Genomic DNA, 25,464 nt, shown 5'->3' on the forward strand with positions numbered 1-25,464 from the left:
GACTTCAGGATCAGGATCATGGATCATCATAGGATCCTCATGCTAACAGTTACCTTCATTGAATTAAATGTTGTTTTGCAGGAACATCTAGCAGTATCCGCTCTTAGCATCACAATCAAAGGACGCGTCTTTACAATTATAGCATGAGCTTAATCGGAGATAGACGTTGCAAAGGATATGGAAACTTAGCATAATTTAACGGCGACAATTTAGGCTAGATTGTCTTTTATTTCTAAAGGGGTAATGAGCTGATTATTAGTCTTTTTACCTAAAATAGGTCACCTACACTTGTATATAAATCACTCTTCCTCATTCGGAAGAACACACAACACAATTCTCACACGCTTAGACACTCGAAACAATAGTGATCTTTGTACTCAGCTCATTATCATCCGAAGTTGTAACTATTTTTCTTATATTGAAGTTTGGTGATTGGTAGTTGCCATCACCCGAGGTTTTTTATGCCGGAGATCATACATTGATCAAGGGCTTTTTCCTCGTATAAATCATTGTGTCTTTGCATATTTCATACTAAAAGTGATCCTTTACTTTTTCAATAAACCAAGCATCATACCCTGTTTACTTTGAGTTTGGTTGCATTATCTTTGTGTGATTTTTAACCAAAACAGTTTGGCGCCCACCGTGGGGCAATTGGTGCTTCATTCGTAAGAAAACCTTTTTGTTCGAATTCATTACAAAGAGTTACATGGCTTCATCGTTGAAGAATACGTCCACGGCGATGTCTGCAGTCACCTCATCCCAGAACACTCCGCCTCCACCACCGGCAGGATCTCAGAAGAATGCTGAGAAGAGACCAACTCCTACCTTCTCTAAACCTCCATCTTCTTCTGCTATGAATTCTTCTATTCCCAGTACTAGTGATGTATTTGCTTTGATTTTGCAGATGAAGGATCGTATGCAGCGGCAGGATGAAACTAATGACAGGATCCTCAGGGAAATTGGAGATCTAAAAAGACAAAAGAAAGCGGCAGAGGATCATTCCCCACTGATGCCCAAATCCTTGAGCTTTGATACTCCAATGATCACTTCTCAGCCATCGGGAGTCCCAGACGTACAAATTATGGGAGATTCAAGAGGATTGCACCTCAAGTCGGCAGCAATGACTCAGGCATCAGGCTCACATTTTCAGCCAGCGGGATCCTATCCTCAGCATATGGGATCCTTCATGAATTCAGGAGCTTATCCGGGAGCACAGCAGTTTCAAGGATCCTACTTTGTTCCAGGATCATCCCAGGTTCAAGGATCCTCCTTTGTTCTAGGATCATCCGAGGTTCAAGGATCCTCCTTTGTTCCAGGATCATCCCAGGTCCAAGGATCCTACTTTGTTCCAGGATCATCCCAGGTCCAAGGATCCTCCTTTGTTCCAGGATCGTCTCATATACCAGGATCCTTCCCGATGTCAGGATCCTTAAAGAGTTTACAAATAGGAAATCCGGATATCCATCAAGGGGATTTCATTCCAATGCAGACCATAGCTTCCACTGGTCCCTCCATTATCCCAGAATCCCAGCAATTTGGATTCACAGCCAGTGTTCCTAACTTGAACCCAATGGGAGGTAACACTTTAAATAATTATCTTACCACTAACCATGGATTCATGCAGGATACAGGTATCAATCATGCTATGGCCAGGGAGTTGCAGAAGCTAAAAGACATGATCTCAAGTGTTCCAGGGGTAGTCAAGCCTATCCCAGAGATTGCAGATGGAAGCCATAAGGTATCCCGCTTTGCACCACCGATTTGTGATGCAGAGGTACCCAAAAGGTTCCATATCCCTACTATGAAGCTGTATGATGGTACAACGGATCCTGAGGAGCACATAGCACAATACAGGGAGAGGATGGAGATCAATCCTATCCCAGAAAAGTTGAAGGAAGCATGCCTATGTAAAAGATTTGGATCCATTCTTACTGGATCAGCTCTTAAATGGCTGCTAAGTCTTCCCCCTTACTCTATTACTTCATTCGCTAATTTAGTTAATTTATTCAATAACCAATTCTCTTGTAGTAGAAAATTTGAAAGATTAACTAGCGATTTATATAGGGTAACTCAAAGTCATAATGAATCATTAAGGGATTATATAACTAAATTTAGTAAAGAATCCTTGGACATTCCCAACTTGGATATGGCTACGGCTGTTGAAGCCTTCAAAATGGGACTACTTAAGGATTCATTGTTCTATGATGATCTTGTTATGACACCATGCAGGAACCTAGATGAAGTAAGAACTCGGGCACTCAGGTTCATCCGGCTAGAGGATGACAAGAGGATCCAGGAGAGACAAGTAGGATCCTCAAAACAGGAAAAGCAAGGATCCTCCTTCAAGAGCAATAAATTCAAATCCTACCATAGAAATGACAACCAGAATGTGCATGCTGTTGACCAAGAAGAGGATGATGAAGATTATCCTCCAATCTCCGAATATTGCTTTTCCGTTGATAATCATGAACTAATCCTTGCAATGCAGAATCTAGGAGAAAAAGCTAGGTGGCCCAGAAAGAATGATAAACCATCCGGGACTAAAGATAAGTCAAAGTTGTGTGCATACCACGAGGATTTCGGGCATCTAACTGAAGAATGCATAGCTTTAAGAAAAGAAATTGGATATCTGTTAAGCAAGGGGCATCTAAAAGAATTGCTGGGAAGAAAAAAAGCAAAAGACTCAGGATCCTGAAAGGATCCCTGAAAAGGCTCCAGCCCCTCCGGCAAATGCACAAGTGATCAACTTTATTTCCGGAGGATCAGACATCTGTGGTACATCCTTCTCGGCGGCCAAAAGGCATGCAAAGGAATCAAAAATGGACAATGTAGAAAGACCTTATCGAACATCAAGTGTCTCGGAGGGAAAGACGATAACGTTTGATGAGGATGATCGCATTAACATCCAGGATCCTCATCATGATAGTTTAGTTATTACTCTCTTTATCTCTAACCATTTTGTCCGCAGGATCCTCAGTGAACATTATCCAGCTTGATGTTCTGAAGAAAATGGGTATCCCAGAATCAGACATCACACCAAGATCCTCCGTGCTTGTAGGATTCAGTGGAGAAACAAATAAAACTCTGGGGGACATCAAACTCCCAATCTACGTGGAAGGATTACATAATTATCAAAAATTTTGTGTTATTGACTGTTTATCTTGTTGCAATGTTATCCTTGGCAGGCCCTGGATACATGATATGAAAGCAGTCCCATCCACCTATCATCAATGTGTGAAACTCCCTAGCCCATGGGGGATAATCAAGATCGACAGTGATCAGCAGGAGGCTAAGGATTGTTATACCTCGTCCATGAAGCCAACCTCGAAGCCAAGGGAGCAATAGCAATTACAGTACCCTCCAAGGAACGTCTTGGAGGCAAGGGAACAGGATGTGGACGAAATCCTTTTGGATCCTAGTGATCCTGAATCAAAAATCTATATCGGATCAGGGATCCTTGGCAAGATGAAAGAAGACTTACTATCCTTCCTCAAAAGAAGAAAATCCACCTTTGCTTGGAAACATGAAGACATGACAGGTATATCTAAGGATATTATTACTCACAAACTTGGCATTGACAGGTCTATCAAACCAATCCATCAAAAAAGGAGGAAGTTTGCACCAGAAAGGAATGCCATTATCCAAGAAGAAGTAGAGAGACTACTTCGAGTAGGTATGATAAGAGAGGTAAAATATCCAAAATGGTTAGCCAATGTGGTTGTTGTCCAAAAGAAAAATGGAAAGTGGAGGGTATGTGTCGACTTCACTGATCTGAATAAGGCATGTCCCAAGGATCCTTTCCCATTACCCCACATTGACTCCATGGTGGATGCAACGGCGGGGCATGAACTGTTGACCTTTATGGATGCATCATCTGGATTCCAACAAATTCAGATGGAACCATCCGACCAAGAGGATACAGCCTTTATGACCCCAACCGGTTTATATTGTTATATTGCCATGCCTTTTGGACTAAGAAATGCAGGTGCAACATATCAAAGGCTTGTGAATATGATGTTCAAAGATCAAATTGGACAAACTATGGAAGTATACATAGATGATATGGTGGTCAAATCAAAGAAAGCTGAGGATCACCTAAGGGATTTGGAAGAGGCATTTGATATCCTTGATAATTACAACATGAAGCTTAATCCTTCAAAATGCCACTTTGGTGTTAAAGCAGCAAAATTCCTAGGATATATGGTAACTCAGAGGGGCATTGAAGCAAGACCGGAGCAAATTAAAGCACTAGTTGTTAGGGCTGGATTTTTACACGCGATCCTTACATGTGATCCTAACCAATGATCCTTGTTTCTTTGGCAGACAGTGATCCTCAACAGGACTTAAGGATCAGGATCATGGGTCATTATGGTGATCCTCATACTAACGGTCACCTTCGCTTAAAGCAATGTTATTTTGCAGGAACATCTAGCAGGATACGCTCTTAGCATCATGATCAAGGGACGCGTCTTCACAATTATGGCAGGAGCATAATCAGAGATAGACGTTAAACAGGATATGGAAACTTAGCTTGATTTAAGGGCGGCAATTTAGGCTAGATTGTCTTTTATTTCTAAAGGGGGTAATGAGCTGATTATTAGTCTTTTTACCTAAAATAGGTCACCCACACTTGTATAAATACCATTCTTCCTCATTCGGAAGACACACACAAGAACACACGACGTACAACGCAATTCTCACACACTTAGACACTCAAAACTATAGTGATCCTTGTACTCAGCTCATTATCATCCGAAGTTGTAATCATACTTTTTATATATTGAAGTTGGTGATCGGTAGTTGCCATCACCCGAGGTTTTTTATGCCGGAGATCATACATTGATCAAGGGCTTTTTCCTCGTATAAATCATTGTGTCTTTGCATATTTATCATAGAAGTGATCCTTTACTTTTTCAATAAACCAAGCATCATACCCCGTTTACATAAAGTTTGGTTGCATTATCCTTAGTGTGATTTTTGACCAAAACAGTTTGGCGCCCACCGTGGGGCAATTGGTGCTTCATTCATAAGAAAACCTTTTTGTTCGAAATCATTTCAAAGAATTACATGGCTTCATCATTGAAAAACATGTCCACGACAATGTCTGCAGTCACCTCGTCCCAGAACATTCTGCCTCCACCACCGGCAGGATCCCAGAAGAATGCTGAGAAGAGACAAACTCCTACTACTTCTAAAACTCCATCTCCTTCTGCTATGAATTCTTATATTCCCAGTACTAGTGATGTATTTACTTTGATTTTGCAGATGAAGGATCGTATGCAGCGGCAGGATGAAACTAATGAAAGGATCCTCAGGGAAATTGGAGATCTCAAAAGACAGAAGAAAACGGCAGAGGGTCATTCTCCATTGTTGCCCAAATCCTTGAGCTTTGATACTCCAGTGATTACTTCTCAGCCATCAGGAATGCCAGACGTGCAAATCATGGGAGAGTCAAGAGGATTGCACCACGGATCGACAGCAATGACTCAGGCATTAGGCTCACACTTCCAACCGGCAGGATCCTACCCCCAGCATTTGGGATCCTTCATGAATCCGGGAGCCTATCCGGGGGCACAGCAGTTTCAAGGATCCTACTTTGTTCCAGGATCATTCCAGGGCCAAGGATCCTCCTTTGTTCCAGGATCGTCCCGGGTTCAAGGATCCTCCGTCGTTCCAGGATCATCCCAGACACCAGGATCCTTCCAGATGCCAGGATCCCTAAAAAGTTTGCAAACAGGAAGTCTAGATGTCCATCAAGGGGACTTCATTCCAATGCAGACCATTGCTTCCACTGATCCCTCCGTCGTTCCAGAATCCCAGCAATATGGATTCCCTAACTTGAACCCAATGGGAGGTAACATTTTAAATAATTATCCTACCACTAACCATGGATCCATGCAGGATACAGGTACCAATCATGCTATGGCCAGGGAGTTTCAGAAGCTAAAAGATATGATCTCAAGTGTTCCAGGGATAGTCAAGCCTATCCCAGAGATTGCAGATGGAAGCCACAAGGTATCTCGCTTTGCACCACCAATTTGTGATGCAGAGGTGCCCAAAAGGTTCCATATTCCTACTATGAAGCTGTATGATGGTACAACGGATCCAGAGGAACACATAGCACAATACAGGGAAAGGATGGAGATCAATCCTATCCCAGAAAAGTTGAAGGAAGCATGCCTATGTAAAGGATTTGGATCCACTCTTACTGGATCAGCTCTTAAGTGGCTGCTAAGTCTTCCCCCTTACTCTATTACTTCATTTGCTAATTTAGTTAATTTATTCAATAACCAGTTCTCTTGTAGTAGAAAATTTGAAAGATTAACCAGTGATTTATACAGGATAACTCAAAATCATAATGAATCATTAAGGGATTATATAACTAAATTTAGTAAGGAATCCTTGGACATCCCCAACTTGGATATGGCTACTGTTAGGGCTGGATTTTTATCATATGTGATCCTTACACGTGATCCTAACCAGTGATCCTTGTTTCTTTGGCAGACAGTGATCCTCAACAGGACTTAAGGATCAGGATCATGGGTCATTATGGTGATCCTCATACTAACGGTCACCTTCGCTTAAAGCAATGTTATTTTGCAGGAACATCTAGCAGGATACGCTCTTAGCATCATGATCAAGGGACGCGTCTTCACAATTATAGCAGGAGCATAATCAGAGATAGACGTTAAACAGGATATGGAAACTTAGCTTGATTTAAGGGCGGCAATTTAGGCTAGATTGTCTTCTATTTCTAAAGGGGTAATGAGCTGATTATTAGTCTTTTTACCTAAAATAGGTCACCCACACTTGTATAAATACCATTCTTCCTCATTCGGAAGACACACAAGAACACACGACATACAACGCAACTTTCACACACTTAGACACTTGAAACAATAGTGATCCTTGTACTCAGCTCATTACCATCCGAAGTTGTAACTATATTGTTTCTTATATTGAAGTTGGTGATCGGTAGTTGCCATCACCCGAGGTTTTTTATGCCGGAGATCATCCATTGATCAAAGGGCTTTTTCCTCGTATAAATCATTGTGTCTTTGCATCTTTATCACAGAAGTGATCCTTTACTTTCATAATTAACCAAGCATCATACCCCGTTTACATAAAGTTTGGTTACATTATCCTTGTGTGATTTTTGACCAAAACAGTTTGGCGCCCACCGTGGGGCAATTGGTGCTTCATTCATAAGAAAACTTTCCGTTCGAAATCATTTCAGAGAATTACATGGCTTCATCATTGAAAAACATGTCCACGGCGATGTCTGCAGTCACCTCGTCTCAGACCACTCTACCTCCACCACCGGCAGGATCCCTGAAAAATACTGAGAAGAGACCAACACCCTCTTTCTCTAAACCTCCATCTTCTTCTGCTATGAACTCTTCTATTCCCAGTACTAGTGATGTGTTTGCTTTAATTTTGCAGATGAAGGATCGTATGCAGCGGCAAGATGAGACTAATGACAGGATCCTCAGGGAAATTGGAGACCTCAAAAGACAAAAGAAAGCGGCAGAGGATCATTCCCCACTAATGCCCAAATCCTTGAGCTTCGAGACTCCAATGATCACTTCCCAGCCATCGGGAATCCCCGACGTACAGATCATAGGGGAGTCAAGTGGATTACATCTCAAGTCGGCAGCGATGACTCAGACATCAGGCTCACATTTTCAGCCAGCAGGATCCTACCCTCAGTATATGGGATCCTTCATGAATTCAGGAGTTCATCCGGGTGCACAGCAATTTCAAGGGTCCTATTTTGTTCCAGGATCATCCCAGGTTCAAGGATCCTCCTTTGTTCCAGGATCATCCTAGGTTCAAGGATCCTTCTTTGTTCCAGGATCCTCCCAGGTACCAGGATCCTTCCCGACGCCAGGATCCCTAAGAAGTTTGCAGACAGGAAATCCGGATGTCCATCAAGGGGACTTCATTCCGATGCAGACCATAGCCTCCACTGGTCCCTCCATTGTCCCTGAATCCCAGCAACTTGGATTCACAACCACTGTTCCTAATTTGAACCCAATGGGAGGTAACACTTTAAATAATTATCTTGCCACTAACCATGGATTAATGCAGGATACAGGTGTCAATCATGCCATGGCCAGGGAATTACAGAAACTAAAGGACATGATCTCGAGTGTTCCGGGAGTAGTTAGACCTATACCTGAAATTGCAGATGGGAGCCATAAGGTATCTCGTTTTGCACCACCAATCTGTGATGCAGAGGTGCCCAAAAGGTTCCATATCCCTACTATGAAGCTGTATGACGGTACAACGGATCCAGAGGAACACGTAGCACAATACAGGGAAAGGATGGAGATCAATCCTATCCCAGAAAAATTGAAGGAAGCATGCTTATGTAAAGGATTTGGATCCACTCTTACTGGATCAGCTCTTAAATGGCTACTAAGTCTTCCCCTTACTCTATTACTTCATTTGCTAATTTAGTTAATTTATTCAACAACCAATTTTCTTGTAGTAGAAAATTTGAAAGATTAACCAGTGATTTATATAGGGTAACCCAAAGTCATAATGAATCATTAAGAGATTATATAACTAAATTTAGTAAAGAATCCTTGGACATTCCCAACTTGGATACGGCTACGGCTGTTGAAGCCTTCAAAATGGGACTGCTTAAGGATTCATTATTCTATGATGATCTTGTTATGACACCATGCAGGAACTTAGATGAAGTAAGAACTCGGGCACTCAGGTTCATCCGGCTAGAGGATGACAAGAGGATCCAGGAGAGACAAGTAGGATCTTCAAAACAAGATAAGCAAGGATCCTCCTTCAAGAGCAACAAATTCAAATCCTACCATAGAAATGAGAATAAGAATGTGCATGCTGTTGACCAGGAAGAGGATGATGAAGAATATCCTCCAATCTCAGAATATTGTTTTTCTGTTGATAATCATGAACTGATCCTTGCAATGCAGAACCTAGGTGAAAAAGCTAGGTGGCCCAGGAAGAATGATAAACCATCCGGGACTAAAGACAAATCAAAATGGTGTGCATACCTCGAGGATTTCGGGCATCTAACTGAAGATGGCATAGCCTTAAGAAAAGAAATTGGATACCTGCTAAGCAAGGGGCATCTAAAAGAATTGTTGGGAAGAAAAAAGCAAAGGACCCAGGATCCTGAAAGGATCCCCGAAAAGGCTCCAGCACCTCCGGCAAATGCACAAGTGATCAACTTTATATCCGGAGGATCAGACATCTGTGGTACATCCTTCTCGGCGGCCAAAAGACATGCAAAAGAATCGAAAATGGATAATGGAGAAAGACCTATTAGAACATCAAGTGTCTCAGAAGGGAAGACGATAACGTTTGATGAGGATGATCGCCTTAACATTCAGGATCCTCATCATGATAGTTTAGTTATTACTCACTTTATCTCTAACCATTTTGTCCGCAGGATCCTTATCGATGGAGGAAGCTCAGTGAACATTATCCAGCTTGATGTTTTGAAGAAAATGGGTATCCCAGAATCAGACATCACACCAAGATCCTCCGTGCTTGTAGGATTCAGTGGAGAAACGAAGAAAACTCTGGGGGACATCAAACTCCCAATCTACGTGGAAGGATTACATAATTATCAGAAATTTTGTGTTATTGACTGTTTATCTTGTTGCAATGTTATCCTTGGCAGGCCTTGGATACACGATATGAAAGCAGTCCCATCCACTTACCATCAATGTGTGAAGCTCCCTAGCCCATGGGGGATAATCAAGATCGACAGTGATCAGCAGGAGGCTAAGGATTGTTATACCTCATCTATGAAGCCAACCTCGAAGCCAAGGGAGCAATAGCAATTACAGTATCCTCCGAGGAACGTCTTGGAGGCAAGGGAACAGGATGTGGACGAAATCCTTTTGGATCCTAGTGATCCTGAGTCAAAAATCTATATCGGATCAGGGATCCTTGGCAAGATGAAAGAAGAATTACTATCCTTCCTCAAAAGACGAAAATCCACCTTTGCTTGGAAACATGAAGATATGACAGGTATATCTAAGGATATTATTACTCACAAACTTGGAATTGACAGGTCTATCAAACAAATCCATCAAAAAAGGAGGAAGTTTGCACCAGAAAGGAATGCCATTATCCAAGAAGAAGTAGAGAGACTACTTCGAGCAGGCTGGTAAATATGATGTTCAAAGATCAAATTGGAAAAACTATGGAGGTATACATAGATGATATGGTGGTCAAGTCAAAGAAAGCTGAGGATCACCTAAGGGATTTGGAAAAAGCATTCGATATCCTTGATAATTACAACATGAAACTTAATCCTTCAAAGTGCCATTTTGGTGTTAAGGCAGGAAAGTTCCTAGGATACATGGTAACTCAGAGGGGCATTGAAGCAAGCCCGGAACAAATCAAAGCACTAATGAATATCAAATCCCCTGCCAATGCTAAGGATGTACAGAGGCTAACAGGCAGGATAGCAGCCCTAAATAGGTTCATATCGAAATCCTCAGAGAAATGCAAAGAATTTTACGATATCCTAAGGAAGAACAAGAAGTTTGAATGGACTGAGAAGCATGAGAATGCTTTACAAGCCCTTAAAGAGTATATGTCCTCAGCACCAGCATTAGCAAAACCGGAAAAAGGAGATGTGTTATCCTTATATCTGGCGGTATCCTCAACCGCTGTAAGTGCTGTCCTTGTTAAGGATCACGAAGGTACACAATATCCTATCTACTATGTAAGTAAGAGTTTACTTGATGCCGAATCTAGGTACTCACACCTCGAAAAACTTATTCTTGCATTAATCATGGCATCCACTAAGTTAAGGCATTATTTTGAAACCCATACTATTGTTGTTAAGACTAATTTTCCAATTAAGAATGTCCTCAGGAAACCAGAGATGTCAGGAAGAATGGCTAAGTGGGCAGTAAAGCTTAGTGCCCATGATATAAGATATGAACCAAGAACAGCCATTAAATCCCAGGCACTAGCCGACTTTGTGGCTGATTTCAGTAGTGATCTACAAAAGGAAGCAGAATTGGAGGTCCAACAGCTGGATGGAACCAAGGATCCTTGGATATTACACACTGACGGATCCTCAAATGTCAAGGGCACAGGGCTCGGCATACTACTAAAATCGCCACAGGGGGACATAATACCCCACTCCATAGCTTGTGAATTCCAAGCAACCAACAATGAGGCTGAATATGAAGCCTTAATTGCTGACTTACAAATTGCTAAGGATATGGGGGTAAAATATATTGAAGTATATGTAGACTCATTATTGATCACTAATCACTTTAATGGATCCTATGCTGTTAAAGGTGAAAAACTAACCAAATATTTAGAGATAGTCAAAGAATTGGCACTCTCTTTTGTTTCTTTCAGCTTGACACAGGTACCGAGGGAGGATAACACGGAAGCTAATGCATTGGCCAACTTAGGATCATCCTTAAAAATTCCAGAAGACATAAGTATCCCTATCATCCATATCCTGGCTCCTGCTATTGAAAATCAAGTGGCCATGGAAATAGAAGAGGATACTGCAGTAATCCCTAGTGAAGAAGCTCAATCTTATTCAGGATCATGGGTCTCACCAATCATGAGATACTTGCAACACGGGGAGATTCCTATGGGAGAAAATCCTAAAGCTTTCAGGATTAAGGTATCTCAATTCACAATCTTAAATAATATGCTATATAAACGATCTCTTGCAGGACCATATTTAAGATGTATCGAGGATCCTGAAATTCAAGAATTATTGAGAGACTTCCATGAAGGAGATTGTGGAAACCACACTGGGGGCAGAGCATTGTTCTCAAGGATCCTTAGAACAGGATACTACTGGCCAACCATGAAAAGGGATGCTGTAGAATATGCTAGGAAATGTGATCCTTGTCAAAGACACAACAATATCCTTCATCAACCAGCTGAACTGCTACACCCTATACCATCCTCTTGGCCATTCATGAGATGGGGGATGGATATAGTTGGCAAGCTCCCTAAAGCACCTGGTGGAAAAGTATTTATGCTTGCCATGACTGACTACTTCTCCAAGTGGATAGAAGCTGAAGCCTTTGCTCAAGTCAGAGAAAAAGAAGTTATATCCTTTATCAAAAGAAACATTATAACTAGATTTGGCATTCCCTCTGAAATTGTATGTGATAATGGCTCCCAATTCATTGGAAGCAGAACCACTAACTTTTGTGACAGTTGGGGAATTAAGATGATAACATCAACACCAGTTCATCCACAAGCCAATGGCCAAGCAGAATCATCCAACAAGATCATCATCAACAATCTGAAGAAGAAGCTAGGATCCAAGAAGGGGAAATGGGCAGAGGAGTTACCTTATGTGCTATGGGCTGATAGGACAACTCCCAAGAATGCCACTGGTCAAACACCTTTCTCTTTAGTATTTGGGGCAGAAGCAGTGATCCCAACAGAGATGGTGATCCCAACTGCTAGAACAAGTGCTCGTGATCCTGAAGAGAATGCTACAATCCTGGCTCAGGATTTGGACACTATTGAGGAAATCAGGGATCTGGCTAGGATAAGGATGGCAAGCTACCAACAAAGAATGGCTGGTGCTTACAACAAAAATGTTAGGATAAGTAAGTTCCAAGTCGGAGATATGGTGTTGAGAAAGGCATTCCAAAACACTATCAATCCTGCTGATGGGAAGTTAGCACCAAAATGGGAAGGCCCTTACTTGATTGAAGCTGAAGCAGGAAAGGGGGCATACAGATTGCTAACCATGGAAGGAAACTTGTTACCAAGAGCCTGGAATGCTGTTCACTTAAAGAGATACTTCATGTGAACGTGATCCTTCAAACACGTGATCCTTACTTTGAAGTATCCTCGAAGGATCCCGGTGATGTCAGTGATCCTTACTCTGGTAATGTGCTTATCCTAAAACTATTACATTTTATTACTTTTTACCTAAGGATAAGGATCATGCATCCTTCATCCTCTTCTCACGAACCATTTGAGTTATGATAGTTCAGGTATCTTCAGCATATCGTCAAAGATCCTCAAAAGCAACGCAGATCCTTGGGTCTAACCCCAGTTATCCTTGGGATTATCCCCAGTTTCCGCCAGCAGCGCACGATGATCCTGATATAGTTCACGTCTTTGGGACCAGTACCCACTTCCGGGGCTGACAACCTCATCGTACTGGCTATATTTAGGATCCTACGTATAATGGTAGACGTACCATACATCCGTTCCTAAGGTTTCTAACGTTTACACGTTAGCTAAGGTTTTGACATTTTCATGTCACTAAGTTTGGATAGATGCCAGTAAGGGCCATACTCCAGTTTACATACGATCCTTTGGGCTTGTCCCCAGTTATCCTTTGGGCTTGTCCCCAGTTATCCTTTGGGCTTGTCCCCAGTGATCCTCCGGGATCATCCTCAGTTACACTTTGGGCATGTCCCCAGCTACTAACTTATCTTTTACGTTGGCTTAGTCCCAAGTTATGTTTCAATTTTCAGGCTTTAAGAACTAAAATACCTAAGGATCCTCAATCCTTATTATCCATTAAAGTTTTACTTATGGTTATCCTGATTAAAAGTTAGGATCCTAACTTGGATCCTCAGGTATGATCCTTAACTATTTCCAATTTCATTTTTCATTTGAATAACCTATAGACCTTGACAACTGAACCTATGATCCTTAAAATAAACTACCTTGAAAATTTTCAATTATAGGATATTTGATCCAGGATCATATCCTAAATTTCTTAAACATGATTTGGTCAACTTTTCTTACTCAAACAAACATGTGTCAAAACAATTGAAAATTAAGAAGATAAATAAAGGATAACAACACGAGAAAAGCCAGAAAAGTTAAAGTTATATTATTAAACAAAAGGATCTTTAACCCTTTCAAAAAGTTGTCAAAATTGCCAACCCACATTTCTACCAGCAAAACGTGGCCCGTCCACATGGGTTGGCAAAGGGTGTCCATTGTTTATGCGGTCATAGCAGGTGCAGGAAATTAAAAGCGGCAGGATCACAAAGGTTTCATCCCCCAAACAAAGGATCCCTCCACCTTTTGCAATCCTACCTATCGTTCAAAAGATCCAGGATCCTTAACCCTAAAAACTATTGTTCGAAGATTACAGACCATAAATTGTTCACAAACCATCAACAACCACAAAAAACCATTACCAAACCTAAAAAATTGGGCTCCGGCCTAGTCAAAAATATCCATCATCGCCCAATCATGCAGCCTACACCTTCACTGCTCCATCACCACCAGCTTCTCCACCTTGATCCTTCTCAGCATCACCACCCTCCAGCATTGGGATATCCTCAGCAGCGTCCTCATCCTCCAGGTCCGCCAGCCTTGCCTTCCAGCCCTCAACATCCCATGTGCTCTTATCGAAGGCAGGATCCTGAGCCTCTGCAGCCATCCGCAGTTGGATTTTGTACATAGCTATCGTGGCAGAGACTTTAGCATCCTGAGTGATATCATGCTTCTCATAGTCAAAGTTGATCAATACTTTGGCAGCCTCACCCTTAGTAGCCCGGAGCTCCTTCTCAAGATCGGCAATCTTGAGATCCTTCAGCACACCCATCTGTTGGAGGTCGGCAATTTGACGATCTTGATCTTCAACTTGATTAACATAAGTCTCCATTTCGGTGAATTTCTACAAGAAAAACAGGAAAACAGCATCAGACATAGGTGATCCTTAGACTTGTCAGGATAACCAACAGGGGCAGTGATCCTAACCTCGTCGAAATAATCAAGGAACTGCTGACGGAGGAGGGGAAATCCTTGGAGATCTTCAGAAGTCTTCCTCTTTTTCCCCTTACCCCGGATAGGTGCCTTGGGGGCTGAAACTGAAGGACTGGCAGCAGGAGCCTTCTTCCTCGAAGACTTGACGTTGGCAAGATCATCTATCCCAAATTTAGAGGCAGATTTGACAGACCTGGCAGACTTTCCAGCGCCTACATAATCAAAAAAAAACAAGATAAGTTCCCTTATTAATCCAACAATCTTACATATAACTTACTATCTATAAGGATACTTACTTGACATAGTGGCAGATGCAGAGGATACTTCTTGTGAATCTTGGACGGTGACTTGGAAGCTTCTAACTTCAGGATCAAGCCTTTTAAAAGCTAAGACTCTTTCTTTTGCAGCAGGAGTTAATTTCAGATGAGCAACGGAAATAGCTGCACAAAAAACAAAGAGAACATTAGTGATCCTCATCGTAAGAGTCAAGTCTGATGGTGATCCTTCCAGGATCCTCTATCCTACCATGAGTAGCCCACTCCTTGGGCAGATCCTTCCCGTCAGGGATGGTATCCCTCATAACAAAGAAGAAACGACGCTTCCAGTTTGTGTCATTTTTGGTAACCTTAAAGACAGGGTGATCCTCCCCGGCTTTCCGTTTCAGCAGATATCGGTAAGAACCAAACGTGGTAAGATCATAAAGCTCGGACAACTCCGTCATCCCAAGATCAATCCCTTTCTGCTCGATGATCCTCTCGAAGGTATACAGAACCCTCCAAATCATCGGCATGGCTTGGATATAGGAGATGCCGGTTAAAGAAAAGAAAGATTGGGTTAAGGTTGGAAAAGGATATGAGTACCCTATAACAAACGGAGTAGCAGGAAAAGCCACCCAAACATCTGAAACAAAGTCGCTCAAAGCAGTAGGTGTGAAGGATTTAAAAACAGCATTCGCCGGAAAGCAATGACGAATTCTGTCTACGTGAGCATCAGTAAAGCAACACCTCTCCGTAGGAGAATCCTTGATGATCCCTTGACTTTTTAGGGGACTATCCTTCTTGGAACCTTTGTGTGGAGAATTCCGGAGCAACATGCTTATGACGGAATGGAAACAGAATAAAAGCAGAAAACAGAGCAAGAGAAGAAAGAAAGAAGAGAGAAAAGAGGAGAATACCTGATCAATCTTCGGTAGCGATTATAAAGGGAAGATATCTCGAATTTAAATGCAGAGTGATCCTAACCCTATCTCCTATTTATAATCATGATTTGCAGGGATTGTCACATCTATGACGTAAGGGTTGCAACGGCTAGTTCGATATTAACGGCTAGTTATCCGAGTAGTCCGTTGGAGATAAAGATCAGAGCAAAATATAATTCGTTTATTTACAATAAACTCTTTATATTTTGGGGGCAATTGTTAGGGCTGGATTTTTATCATATGTGATCCTTACACATGATCCTAACCAGTGATCCTTGTTTCTTTGGCAGACAGTGATCCTCAACAGGACTTAAGGATCAGGATCATGGGTCATTATGGTGATCCTCATACTAACGGTCACCTTCGCTTAAAGCAATGTTATTTTGCAGGAACATCTAGCAGGATACGCTCTTAGCATCATGATCAAGGGACGCGTCTTCACAATTATAGCAGGAGCATAATCAGAGATAGACGTTAAACAGGATATGGAAACTTAGCTTGATTTAAGGGCGGCAATTTAGGCTAGATTGTCTTCTATTTCTAAAGGGGTAATGAGCTGATTATTAGTCTTTTTACCTAAAATAGGTCACCCACACTTGTATAAATACCATTCTTCCTCATTCGGAAGACACACAAGAACACACGACATACAACGCAACTTTCACACACTTAGACACTCGAAACAATAGTGATCCTTGTACTCAGCTCATTACCATCCGAAGTTGTAACTATATTGTTTCTTATATTGAAGTTGGTGATCGGTAGTTGCCATCACCCGAGATTTTTTATGCCGGAGATCATCCATTGATCAAAGGGCTTTTTCCTCGTATAAATCATTGTGTCTTTGCATCTTTATCACAGAAGTGATCCTTTACTTTCATAATTAACCAAGCATCATACCCCGTTTACATAAAGTTTGGTTACATTATCCTTGTGTGATTTTTGACCAAAACAGCTACGGCTGTTGAAGCCTTCAAAATGGGACTGCTTAAGGATTCATTATTCTATGATGATCTTGTTATGACACCATGCAGGAATCTAGATGAAGTAAGAACTCGAGCACTCAGGTTCATCCGGCTAGAGGATGACAAGAGGATCCAGGAGAGACAAGTAGGATCCTCAAAACAGGAGAAGCATGGATCCTCCTTCAAGAGTAATAAGTTCAAATCCTACCATAGAAACGATAACCAGAATGTGCATGCTGTTAACCAAGAAGAGGATGATGAAGATTATCCTCCAATCTCAGAATACTGTTTCTCCGTTGATAATCATGAACTGATCCTTGCAATGCAGAATCTAGGTGAAAAGGCTAGATGGCCCAGGAAGAACGATAAACCATCCGGGACTAAAGACAAGTCAAAATGGTGTGCATACCATGAGGATTTCGGGCATCTAACTGAAGAATGCATAGCTTTAAGAAAAGAGATTGGATATCTGCTAAGCAAGGGGCACCTAAAAGAGCTGTTGGGAAGAAAAAAGCAAAGGATTCAGGATCCTGAAAGGATCCCTGAAAAGGCTCCAGCACCTCCGGCAAGTGCACAAGTGATCAACTTTATTTCTGGAGGATCAGATATCTGTGGTACATCCTTCTCGGCGGCCAAAAGACACGCAAAGGAGTCAAAGATGGATAATGGAGAAAGGCCTATTAGAACATCAAGTGTCTCAGAAGGGAAGACGATAACGTTTGATGAGGATGATCGCCTTAACATTCAGGATCCTCATCATGATAGTTTAGTTATTACTCTCTTTATCTCTAACCATTTTGTCCGCAGGATCCTTATCGATGGAGGAAGCTCAGTGAACATTATCCAGCTTGATGTTCTGAAGAAAATGGGTATCCCGGAATCAGACATCACACCAAGATCCTCCGTGCTTGTAGGATTCAGTGGAGAAACGAAGAAAACTCTAGGGGACATCAAACTCCCAATCTACGTGGAAGGATTACATAATTATCAGAAATTTTGTGTTATTGACTGTTTATCTTGTTGCAATGTTATCCTTGGCAGGCCTTGGATACACGATATGAAAGCAGTCCCATCCACTTACCATCAATGTGTGAAGCTCCCTAGCCCATGGGGGATAATCAAGATCGACAGTGATCAGCAGGAGACTAAGGATTGTTATACCTCATCTATGAAGCCAACCTCGAAGCCAAGGGAGCAATAGCAATTACAGTATCCTCCGAGGAACGTCTTGGAGGCAAGGGAACAGGATGTGGACGAAATCCTTTTGAATCCTAGTGATCCTGAGTCAAAAATCTATATCGGATCAGGGATCCTTGGCAAGATGAAAGAAGATTTACTATCCTTCCTCAAAAGACGAAAATCCACCTTTGCTTGCAAACATGAAGATATGACAGGTATATCTAAGGATATTATCACTCACAAACTTGGCATTGACAGGTCTATCAAACCAATCCATCAAAAAAGGAGGAAGTTTGCACCAGAAAGGAATGCCATTATCCAAGAAGAAGTAGAGAGACTACTTCGAGCAGGTATGATCAGAGAGGTAAAATATCCAAAATGGTTAGCCAATGTGGTTGTTGTCCAAAAGAAAAATGGAAAGTGGAGGGTATGTGTCGATTTCACTGATTTAAATAAGGCATGTCCCAAGGATCCTTTCCCTTTACCCCACATTGACTCCATGGTGGATGCAACGGCGGGGCATGAACTGTTGACCTTTATGGATGCATCATCCGGATTCCAACAAATTCAGATGGAACCATCTGACCAAGAGGATACAGCCTTTATGACCCCAACCGGTTTATATTGTTATATTGCCATGCCTTTTGGACTGAGAAATGCAGGTGCAACGTATCAAAGGCTGGTAAATATGATGTTCAAAGATCAAATTGGAAAACTATGGAGGTATACATAGATGATATGGTGGTCAAGTCAAAGAAAGCTGAGGATCACCTAAGGGATTTGGAAGAAGCATTCGATATCCTTGATAATTACAACATGAAACTTAATCCTTCAAAGTGCCATTTTGGTGTTAAGGCAGGAAAGTTCTTAGGATACATGGTAACTCAGAGGGGCATTGAAGCAAGCCCGGAACAAATCAAAGCACTAATGAACATCAAATCCCCTGCCAATGCTAAGGATGTACAGAGGCTAACAGGCAGGATAGCAGCCCTAAACAGGTTCATATCGAAATCCTCAGAGAAATGCAAAGAATTTTACGATATCCTAAGGAAGAACAAGAAGTTTGAATGGACTGAGAAGCATGAGAATGCTTTACAAGCCCTTAAAGAGTATATGTCCTCAGCACCAGCATTAGCAAAACCGGAAAAAGGAGATGTGTTATCCTTATATCTGGTGGTATCCTCAACCGCTGTAAGTGCTGTCCTTGTTAAGGATCACGAAGGTACACAATATCCTATCTACTATGTAAGTAAGAGTTTACTTGATGCCGAATCCAGGTACTCACACCTCGAAAAACTTATTCTTGTATTAATCATGGCATCCACTAAGTTAAGGCATTATTTTGAGACCCATACTATTGTTGTTAAGACTAATTTTCCAATTAAGAATGTCCTCAGGAAACCAGAGATGTCAGGAAGAATGGCTAAGTGGGCAGTAAAGCTTAGTGCCCATGATATAAGATATGAACCAAGAACAGCCATTAAATCCCAGTCACTAGCCGACTTTGTGGCTGATTTCAGTAGTGATCTACAAAAGGAAGCAGAATTGGAGGTCCAGCAGCTGGATGGAACCAAGGATCCTTGGATATTACACACTGACGGATCCTCAAATGTCAAGGGCACAGGGCTCGGCATACTACTAAAATCGCCACAGGGGGACATAATACCCCACTCCATAGCTTGTGAATTCCAAGCAACCAACAATGAGGCTGAATATGAAGCCTTAATTGCTGGCTTACAAATTGCTAAGGATATGGGGGTAAAATATATTGAAGTATATGTAGACTCATTATTGATCACTAATCACTTTAATGGATCCTATGCTGTTAAAGGTGAAAAACTAACCAAATATTTAGAGATAGTCAAAGAATTGGCACTCTCTTTTGTTTCTTTCAGCTTGACACAGGTACCGAGGGAGGAGAACACAGAGGCTGATGCATTGGCCAACCTAGGATCATCCTTGAAGATTCCAGAAGATATAAGTATCCCTATCATCCATATCCTGGCTCCTGCTATTGAAAGTCAGGTGGCCATGGAAATAGAAGAGGATACTGCAATGATCCCTAGTGAAGAAGCTCAATCTTATTCAGGATCATGGATCTCACCAATTATGAGATACCTGCAACACGGCGAGGTTCCGATGGGAGAAAATCCTAGAGCTTTCAGGATTAAGGCATCTCAATTCACAATTTTGAATAACGTATTATATAAGCGATCTCTTGCAGGACCATATTTGAGATGCATTGAGGATCCTGAAATTGAAGAAGTGTTGAAAGATTTCCATGAAGGAGATTGTGGAAACCACACTGGGGGCAGAGCATTATTCTCAAGGATCCTTAGAACAGGATACTACTGGCCAACCATGAAAAGGGATGCTGTAGAGTATGCTAAGAAGTGTGATCCTTGCCAAAGACATAGCAATATCCTCCATCAGCCAGCTGAATTTTTACACCCAATACCATCCTCTTGGCCATTCATGAGATGGGGAATGGATATAGTTGGCAAGCTTCCTAAAGCACCTGGTGGAAAAGTATTTATGCTTGCCATGACTGACTATTTTTCCAAGTGGATAGAAGCTGAAGCCTTTGCTCAAGTCAAGGAAAAGGAAGTCATATCCTTCATTAAAAGAAACATTATAACTAGATTTGGCATTCCCTCCGAAATTATATGTGATAATGGTTCCCAATTCATTGGAAGCAGAACCACTAATTTTTGTGACAGTTGGGGAATCAAGATGATAACATCAACACCAGTTCATCCACAAGCCAATGGTCAAGCAGAATCATCCAACAAGATCATCATCAACAATCTGAAGAAGAAGCTAGGATACAAGAAGGGGAAATGGGCAGAGGAGTTACCTTATGTGCTATGGGCTGATAGGACAACTCCCAAAAATGCCACTGGTCAAACACCTTTTTCTTTAGTATTTGGGGCAGAAACAGTGATCCCAACAGAAATGGTGATCCCAACTGCTAGGACAAGTACCCGTGATCCTGAAGAAAATGCTGCAATCCTAGCCCAGGATTTGGATACTATTGAGGAGATCAGGGATCTAGCTAGGATAAGGATGGCAAGCTACCAACAAAGAATGGCTGGTGCTTACAACAAAAATGTCAGAATAAGGAAGTTCCAAGTCGGAGATATGGTGTTGAGAAAAGCATTTCAAAATACTATCAATCCTGCTGACGGGAAGTTAGCACCAAAATGGGAAGGTCCCTACTTAATTGAAGCTGAAGCAGGAAAGGGGGCATACAGGTTGCTAACCATGGAAGGAAACTTGTTACCAAGAGCCTGGAATGCTGTTCACTTAAAGAAATATTTCATGTGAACACGATCCTTCATGCATGTGATCCTTACATTGAAGTATCCTTGAAGGATCCCGGTGATATCAGTGATCCTTACTCTGGTAATGTCCTTATCTTAAAACTATTACATTTCCTTATTTCTTACCTAAGGATAAGGATCATGCATCCTTCATCCTCTTCTCACGAACCGTTTGAGTTATGATAGTCCAGGTATCTCCAGCATATCGTTAAAGATCTTCAAAAGCACCTCAGATCCTTGGGTTTAACCCCAGTTATCCTTGGGCTTGTCCCCAGTTTTCGCCAGTAGCGCACGATGATCCTGGTATAGTTCACGTCTTTGGGACCAGTACCCACTTTCGGGGCTGACAACCTCATCGTACTGGCTATATTTAGGATCCTACGTATAATGGTAGACGTACCATACATCCATTCATAAGGTTTCTAACGTTTTCACGTTAGCTAAGGTTTTGACATTTTCATGTCACTAAGTTTGGATAGATGCCAGTAAGGGCCATACTCCAGTTTACATACGATCCTTTGGGCTTGTCCCCAGTTATCCTTTGGGCTTGTCCCCAGTTATCCTTTGGGCTTGTCCCCAGTGATCCTCCGGGATCATCCTCAGTTATCCTTTGGGCATGTCCCCAGTTACTAATTTATTTCTTACATTGGCTTAGTCCCAAGTTGTGCTTCGTTTTTCAGGATTGTCAAAGTTAAAACACATAAGGATCCTTAATCCTTATTATCCATCAAAATCTTATCTACGATTGTCTCGATTGAAGGTTAGGATCCTAACTTGGATCCTCAGGTATGATCCTTGATTATTTTGATTATACTTATTATCCTAACCGACCCTTACACTTTGACAACCAAACCTATGATCCTTGAACTAAAGTACTTTGAAAATTTTCAATATCAGGATATTTGATCTAGGATCACATCCTAAATTTTGGATAACATATTTTCAACCCTTGTTACTTTAACAAATATACTACAAAAACAATTGAGAAATAAGAAAATAATCAAAGGATAACAACACGAGATAAGCCAGAAAAATTAAAGTTATATTATTAAACAAAAGGATCTTTAACCCTTTCAAAAAGTTGTCAAAATTGCCAACCCACATTTCTACCAGCAAAACGTGGCCCGTCCACATGGGTTGGCAAAGGGTGTCCATTGTCTATGCGGTCTTAGCATTGTGCAGGAAATTAGAAGCGGCAGGATCACAAAGGTTTCATCCCCCAAACAAAGGATCCCTCCACCATTTGCAATCCTACCTATTGTTCAAAGGATCCAGGATCCTTCACCCTAAAAACTATTGTTCAAAGATTACAGACCATAATTGTTTCAAAACATCAACAACCACAAAAAACCACTACCATACTTAAAAAATTGGGCTCCGGCTATGTCTAGAAGTTTCCTTCATCGCCCAATCATGCAGCCTACACCTTAGCTGCTCCATCACCACCAGCTTCTCCGCCCTGATCCTTGTCAGCATCACCACCCTCCAGCCTTGGGATATCCTCAGCTTCATCCTCGTCCTCCAGCTCCGCCAGCCTTGCCTTCCAGCCCTCCACATCCCATGTGCTCTTGTCAAAGGCAGGATCCTGAGCTTCCGCAGCCATCTGCAATTGGATCTTATACATAGCTATTGCGGCAGAGACCTTAGCATCTTGGGTGATATCATGCTTCTCGTAGTCAAAATTGATCAGTGCTTTGGCAGCTTCATCCTTGGTAGCCCGGAGCTCCTTCTCAAGATCAGCAATCTTGAGATCCTTCAGCACACCCATCTGTTGGAGGTCAGCAATTTGGCGATCTTGATCTTCGACGTGGCCAACATAAGTCTCTATTTCAGTAAATTTCTACAAGGAAAACAAGGTATAACGTCAGAAACAAGTGATCCTCAAAACCGTCAGGGTAACCAACAGGGGCAGTGATCCTAACCTCGTTGAAGTAATCGAGAAACTGTTGGCGGAGCAGAGGAAATCCTTGAAGATCCTCAGAGGTTTTTCTCTTCTTGCCTCCTTTCCCTTTAGCAGGTGCCTTCGGGATGGAAGTACTTGGGCTAGCAGGATTCTTCTTTCTGGAGGATCAGACATTGGTAAGATCATCAATGCCAAATTTTGAGGCAGACTTAGAGGATTTTCCGGCACCTACACAACCAAAATAAGATAAGTATTCTAACTAATTTTGAAATTCTACATATAACTTACTTTTTTAAGGATACTTACTTGACATTGTGGCAGATGCAGAGGATACTTCTTGTGAATCTTGGACAGTGACCTGGAAACTTCTAACCTCAGGATCAAGCTTTTTAAAAGCTAAGACTCTTTCTCTTGCAGCAGGGGTTAACTTAAGATGAGCAATGGATATAGCTGCACAAAAAGATAAAAAGACGTTAGTGATCCTCATCATATGAGACAGGACTAATGGTGATCCTTTGAGGATCCTCTACCCTACCATGAGTGGCCCATTCCTTGGGCAGATCCTTCCCATCTGGGATGGAATCTCTCCTAACAAAGAAAAAGCGACGCTTCCAGTTTGTATCATTCTTAGTGACCTTGAAGACATGGTGATCCTCCCTGGCTTTCCGTTTCAACAAATACCGGTAAGAACCAAATGTGGTGAGATCGTAAAGCTCGGCCAACTCCGCCATCCCCAGATCAATCCCATTCTGCTCGATGATCCTCTCGAAGGTATACAGAACCCTCCAGATCATCGGCATAGCTTGGATATAAGAGATGCCGGTTAGGGAAAAGAAAGATTGGGTAAAGGATGGAAAAGGATATGAATACCCTATGGTGAACAGGGTAGCAGGAAAAGCCACCCAAACATCTGAAACAGAGTCGCTCAAAGCTGTAGGCACGAAGGATTTAAAAACAGCATTCGCCGGAAAGCAATGACGAATCCTGTCTATATGAGCATCAGCAAAGCAACATCTTTCCGTGGGAGAATCCTTGATGATCCCTTGGCTTTTTAAGGGACTATTCTTCTTGGAATCCTTGTGTGGAGAATTCCGGAGCAACATGTTTGTAACGGAACAGAAAACAGAGCAAAGAGAATAAAGAAAGGAAAGAGAGAAGAGGAGAATACCTGATCAATCTTCAGTGGAGATTATAAAGGGAGTGTATCCTGAATTTAAATACAAACTGATCCTCACCCTATCTCCTATTTATAATCATGATTTGCAGGGATTGTCACATCTCTGACGTAATGATCGCAACGGCTAGTCCGGGTGTAACGGCTAGTTTCTTGGAGTCGCCCGTTGGAGATAAGATCGAAACAAAATACAACTCGTCAATTTACAATAAACTCCTTATATTTTGGGGGCAATTGTTAGGGCTGGATTTTTACACGCGATCCTTACATGTGATCCTAACCAATGATCCTTGTTTCTTTGGCAGACAGTGATCCTCAACAGGACTTAAGGATCAGGATCATGGGTCATTATGGTGATCCTCATACTAACGGTCACCTTCGCTTAAAGCAATGTTATTTTGCAGGAACATCTAGCAGGATACGCTCTTAGCATCATGATCAAGGGACGTGTCTTCACAATTATGGCAGGAGCATAATCAGAGATAGACGTTAAACAGGATATGGAAACTTAGCTTGATTTAAGGGCGGCAATTTAGGCTAGATTGTCTTTTATTTCTAAAGGGGGTAATGAGCTGATTATTAGTCTTTTTACCTAAAATAGGTCACCCACACTTGTATAAATACCATTCTTCCTCATTCGGAAGACACACACAAGAACACACGACGTACAACGCAATTCTCACACACTTAGACACTCAAAACTATAGTGATCCTTGTACTCAGCTCATTATCATCCGAAGTTGTAATCATACTTTTTATATATTGAAGTTGGTGATCGGTAGTTGCCATCACCCGAGGTTTTTTATGCCGGAGATCATACATTGATCAAGGGCTTTTTCCTCGTATAAATCATTGTGTCTTTGCATATTTATCACAGAAGTGATCCTTTACTTTTTCAATAAACCAAGCATCATACCCCGTTTACATAAAGTTTGGTTGCATTATCCTTAGTGTGATTTTTGACCAAAATACTAGTGAACATCAAGTCCCCT

Source organism: Helianthus annuus, chromosome 12 (genome assembly GCF_002127325.2).
Source record: "Helianthus annuus cultivar XRQ/B chromosome 12, HanXRQr2.0-SUNRISE, whole genome shotgun sequence".
NCBI lineage: Eukaryota > Viridiplantae > Streptophyta > Magnoliopsida > Asterales > Asteraceae > Helianthus > Helianthus annuus.